At 39.4% G+C, this 5,691-nt stretch overlaps 1 long non-coding RNA gene across 1 annotated transcript in view; it reads left to right on the top strand.

The window, feature by feature from the left end:
* Positions 1-897: 897 nt before the first annotated feature.
* LOC122162632 overlaps positions 898-5,691 on the top strand; it is a 15,356-nt gene continuing 10,562 nt past the window's right edge. Inside the window, exons 1-2 of the long non-coding RNA XR_006169609.1 lie at positions 898-1,098; positions 4,993-5,070. This is a non-coding gene — a long non-coding RNA (uncharacterized LOC122162632). The remainder of the gene's footprint in view (positions 1,099-4,992; positions 5,071-5,691) is intronic.

Below are 5,691 nucleotides of genomic sequence, written 5' to 3'. Positions count from 1 at the left end.
ATAAAACTTTCATTTTGGTCTTTTATTGTAATAGAAATTTCGAGAGCATTATCATTTCTCTATGCATCACATTTTAATGCACAACATAGTCAAAATGCAATGTTGACTGAGATTAAACAATGAAGTTTTTCACTGAAGTTTTTCAAAAGCTCTACTTTTGAACACGTATTTTCTTAGTTCTATGGATTAAAGACCTAAATTTCATTCTCTTCTCTTTTTTAACAAATTCTGTCTTACAGCATGTAACATAAAGAGATAAGAGAAGAATATTTCTCTAGATCTTGACGCATGTTTTTGAATATTTTACGAGCTCTAAAAGTTTGAAATCTTCATTTATTTTGCATTTGTAATTAATGTAATATTCAGATACAAGACAAAAATCTATAAACAGACTCCTTCTGATAGTTCTTGCAAAAGGAAAACTCCTTAGAGTTTTCAGATGTTTGTTGTTGTTTTTTTTTTCTTGCAAAAAGACTCTTTAATCCTTGGCATAAGAGTTAAACTCCCCATATTCTACTGGTTTTATATAATTTATAAATCAAGTTCACCCGTGTTTTAGCAATTTGTTTCTTCAACATAAATACACATCTATATTACAATTTATATTCTGGGAGCATCAGCTGAAACTTCTGCTGCTGGCTCTATACAAAACATTGCTGTGAACTCAACTTACAGGTGGAAGGCAGCAAAAAGAGGCACCAGAAGAGAGCTCCTCTAGCTCCCAGTTTGGAGACTCAATCTACTGGTTTCATTCCAAGTGACGTTCCAGAATTCCTCTGGGATCCAATTTGACACCACTGGAATGAGTCAGTTCCTCATGACATGATGAAGAGCTCTTCTCTTCACTTTCAAAGTGAAAGTTCCTCTTTCACTTTGGTGCTCACCCACTTTGTTTAGTTCACAATCATGTAGTATTCTCAGATGTGGGGAATTTTACTGCCAAGTGAGAGACAAATGCTGAATCTTTGCCTTATTCGAAACAAGATTTTTTGCCAGCAAAGTTTCAATGCCAAGAAAATGTTGAAAAAATAAGCTCTCATCTCAAGTTTGCTACTGTGAAAGGAGACATTTGCTAGCCAGGAGCACCGCGTTTATGAGGTAACTTTCTGAACTTTTTGCAGGCTTTGATATTGTGTCTTGCATTAGACTGTGAGTGCATGCTTGTATGTATCTGAGTTTATTTAACTGCACATCTAACAGTAGCTTTTTCTTCCAGAAACTTCATATGCTTTCTGGACTTGCTGAGCAATTTTCATAGGTCATACTCACTTGTAGCCAGTTCGGACAATTGCTGTCATATGCAGCTTCTCATTAGCCCTCCAGCATTCAGGCAGTCTGGTTGTAACTAAGGGAGGTTGGTTTTGAAGGCTGTGTTTATTGCTGCAAGATTAGTTCCTCCACTGCTCTTATCAGCCATAATTGTTAGTTTCATGTAGTCATCTGACAGTGACAAAAGCATGCATGCCTACAGGATTTTAACTACAAAACTGTGATTATTATTAAAAGCAGATCTGGTTTGTTGATTTCTGTTTTTTACCCCCACTTTCACCTAACGTAAGAAATAATTGTTTATTTTAGTCCTGATGAGCTACACTTTGAAGAAATGCCTGCCTTGGATGTTGTGGTCCCACTGGACTCTTTTCTGTAGTGACTGCTATTAAAATATTAGTGCTTGGTTATGGTTATTGAATTAGAGGATTTGAGAGAGCTCACTTATTACTCTTTTAAAACAGAGTTGAAATGGTTGGCTGCTGTGTTTTGCCCAGAGCTCTCACCATGAGCAAACACTGGCTCTCAACCATGGGGCTTTTATGTCTGAGAGATCTAAGGCAGACATTAAAGAAAAAGAGTCTATTTGTTCATCTGTTACTGTTTTACACGTGGTTCTATTAGAAAGCAGCCTGTGCTTTCAGTTAAGCCTGAATTTAATGATAAACTTGGGGGGTAATTACAAAATGGGTTGACAGATCTGATCTCTGGGGACATGGTAGAGAAAGCATTGCTAGCTGAGGCTGGAGTTTGTCACTGTTTAATTTTGGATTATGTGTCCACAGAAAACATGCATGACTCTGATGATAGAAGTAACCTTGTTCTCTTGAATATCCTCATCCTCCACTCTGCCCCATCTCATGTTCCTTTGAAAGATATTTTGTACTCTATATAAACGGGTTTAATTTCTCTGCTTTCTTGGACACTAGTAGCAAACAGGGACCACTCTGAATGTAGGAACTCATGGAGGCATTTAGTAGTGTATTTCCTTCCTAAAAATGACATTTCTGCAGCAAGACTGACCACAGCAGGGGATCAGGAGTGGGGAGCTAGTGAGGAAATTCCCTCACAGACAGATGTGTGTCTTAATGAAGTGCCATGGCCATTCAACTTCTTCCTTAGTCTTTCACAAGAGCTCATCTTGTGGCACATTGATAGGGCACATATGGAGTATGTTCACTGCACCTTGGAAGGTGAACTGTACTTTGCAGTCAGCCTGCAAAACTGTTAGTTTCCCAGTGCTGCCTGGCCCTTTACTTTCAAAACCAGCCGCACTATCATTTGTAACTCATTATTCCTATGCATCTCCTGCCACAGGATGGCAGCTGGTTAGCCACATGCTTGTTAGGATTACAGCTTCCACTTGGCACAATAGCATACCAGAGTCACATGGCACCTGTCATATACAAGAATCAGATTCTCCCTAAATACAGGGATTCTGTGTAAGGTGGGAAGCCTCCAAGACACAGGCTGATCCTCACATAAGTACTTCTGTTCTGCTCAATGTTGATGTCTAGTGTGATGGATACCACTTGCAGGGGAATTGCTCTGTGTGCACAGTGTAGAGTTAAGCACTAATCAGAGACTGTCATTCCCACGGAAGATAGAGATTTTCCAGAACTGTCTTCTACCTGCTATTTGTCAGCCAAAGTTATGACATGTTATATCATGTGGTCATCTAACAGTATTTCTAGGACTAAGTAGTGTGCTTACATATATATTTGTAGGAGTATAGCAATTGTTATAACAAAATGTGCTCCTGCAGAAACCGGACAGGTCAGTTTGACAGCTGCAATTTCAGAGCATGATGAGAAGAGTTTTCTTCAATGCTCAGCAATAAGGATTTGCTCAGCCCCTACTGAGGCCAGAGTAGGGAGGGCCTTAAGGAAAAATGTGACATGTTTTAATTAAACCCCAATGAAGGAATGCTCACCTGAGAGGGTGAGAATGTAACAGTCATGTTGAGATTATGTCTATTCACATGATCACAGTTCTGCTCAGAGGTGCATTCAACTCAAAGATATGACTTTGTATGTAGTGTATTTTTTGTTTAGGTAGAGCAAAATTCTAGGCATTGGAGGATTTTTCAATTCACTATCTTTTTGAACCCAGTGGGAAATGGTAAGAATAATAATTCTTTTCTGAATCAATTAGAATTTCCCTACAACCAATCCAACTGTAGGCTCATTAGTATGGATAAATTTCTTGTTGATCTGTCATTCTTCATCACACTTTCATAATCCTGTCTCAGTAGTATAGAAAGCTTAGGCATAATTAATCCTCTCGAATAAGAGAGTTGTTGTTTTTCCCTCCTTAGCTCTTGGTCTTCCTCAGAGAAGTATGAATTGAATGTCTTCATTGTTACCTGCCAAAGTCTTTTGGTGATAGTGAGGCAGTCTGTGATAGCTATAAGCTTAAGCTCCCAGCAATTAATGAAGCAGAATGGTGTTATATGCCTGTGGAGACTTAAGGTGGAACAGAGCCAGACACTCTGCCAAACACTAGGGAAAGGCTGTTGTGCATTATCTCCAAATTCAAGCTGACAGGTGCTGCTGTTACATTACTTATCTGAACACTCTGTGGTGTCTGCATGCAAAAATGCTGCATGAGTGTAGGTGAGGCACTCCTGGGAAAGAACTGGAGCCAACCTGGCTGAGAAATAAGCATCTTAATCCTGTCACTTTGGAGAAGCAAGTGCTAGGCCCCCAGGCACAAGGAATCCCCTGGCAACACTACAGAAGTGCTGTGCAAGCTCAGCTGCTATTATCTGTGAGCAGTGATAGCAAGTCTATCTTCCTGGCTTGTTGATACCTCAGAGTTGGCAAAGATCTCACATTCTCTCCAAATGCATACGTAAACAAATAAAGAAGAATCAGGATGCAGCACTGAAGGAGCTGTGGAAGGGAAGCATATGGAAGAAGGTATGGAAGCAAGGTGTAAAGTCTGAAGATTCTACTTACAACCATAGAGCTTTTGTGTTCCTGTAGGTGTAGTATGAAGTTATTGAAGTGGTCTCTCAATGCCTGTTGACACCAACTTGTTAAGCCGCAAATGAAGGCCAAGCAGAGCCTTCTTCCCCCCTTTCTTTAACACATTCCCTGTCAGCTTTACTTGCGGAAAAGCTCAACATGTGACATCTACAGGGTGTCTGGATCAGGCAGGAATGTCTAGTCTCAGCATTTGAGAAAGGAAATGAGGGCAAAAAGAGATTTGTTGAGTACAAAACACTTGCAGACGCTGAGAAACAAGAAGGAACACTAAGTGAAAAGATGGCTCCTTTAAATGCCAGGTTTGAAGAAGTTTAGGTCAGTTCATGTAGGGAAAAATAGATAGAGCATCAATTTTACCTTCCCTTAACATTTAATTGCAGTGAAGTGGTTATGTCTCTTCTGCTTGCTAAGCTGCTTTGGAACCACACTTAGCTATTTAAAGAGGCTTGCCATGTGCTCCACTTATGTGAGTATGTAGTGGACTTTACAGGCAAATTCATTTCCATCTGAACACTAAACAAACCTAGGTGTCTGACTGTCACTGTTGCTGCTCTAATTTTTTTGTTGATAGCCTTTTGTTACGTTGCATCTTTTTCATTTGTTTCATCTCATTTCCAAGAGTCAGTTTGCCATGCATTACTTAAGTAATGTTGAGATATGGGTTGGAGGAGTCCTCAGAGAAGGCTGTGGATGTAAATAACACGCATAATTCTGCAATGCTTTTCTTTGGCAGGTCTCAAAGAGGCATCAATATCATTATCCTCATTATCCTTACTTTGCCCTTGAGGGTAAATGAGGAGCTCTTTATTGGGTAAGTGAATAGAAAAATAATAACTGGACAGTGTGCTCCCATGTTAATTGTATGAGGTTGGCTCTACACAACCTGTTCTTGTGCACAATTGTAGTGTTCCTGTGGTTGTGCTATTCCTCACAATCGTGGTAAATGAGAGAATTTGTATCCTCTGCTTAGGAAATTTCCATTAAAATGTTCTGCTCTCTCTGAATGTAGAGCAGTGCTGTGCTGGGCTGACCTGAAAAAAAAAATCGTGAGCAATCACCATCTGCCAGCCCATGATTTTAACTGAGTAGTGGACATTTTATTTTTCCTCTCTTTGTCAGAGTCTGTTAAGCTTGTCTGGCTCATCTTCTCACTAAAAATGGCTGCAGTACCACAGGGGATGCAGAATCTCTCTTATAGGGAAAAAACAAGAGATCATGAAGAACTTCCTAATGATATGCTGTAATATTACATGAAAAACCTCCACACTCTTCGTGTCTCATTCCCATTTAGTACTGTAAAATCTAGTTGTTTATTCAATCATCTAAATAAAGGCTCTCAGTCTGTAACCTGACTGTTCACAAACAGTTAGGAATAGACATGCTAGAATGTCTTAAATTATGACTTAGGGAAAAGAAAAAAAAAAAAAAAAAA

Source organism: Centrocercus urophasianus, unplaced genomic scaffold, assembly GCF_019232065.1.
Source record: "Centrocercus urophasianus isolate 14NV4802_14NV808 unplaced genomic scaffold, USGS_Curo_1.0 seq_21, whole genome shotgun sequence".
Lineage (NCBI taxonomy): Eukaryota > Metazoa > Chordata > Aves > Galliformes > Phasianidae > Centrocercus > Centrocercus urophasianus.
Note: the sequence above shows the minus strand (reverse complement) of the source record. Positions and strands in the feature narration are given on the sequence as shown.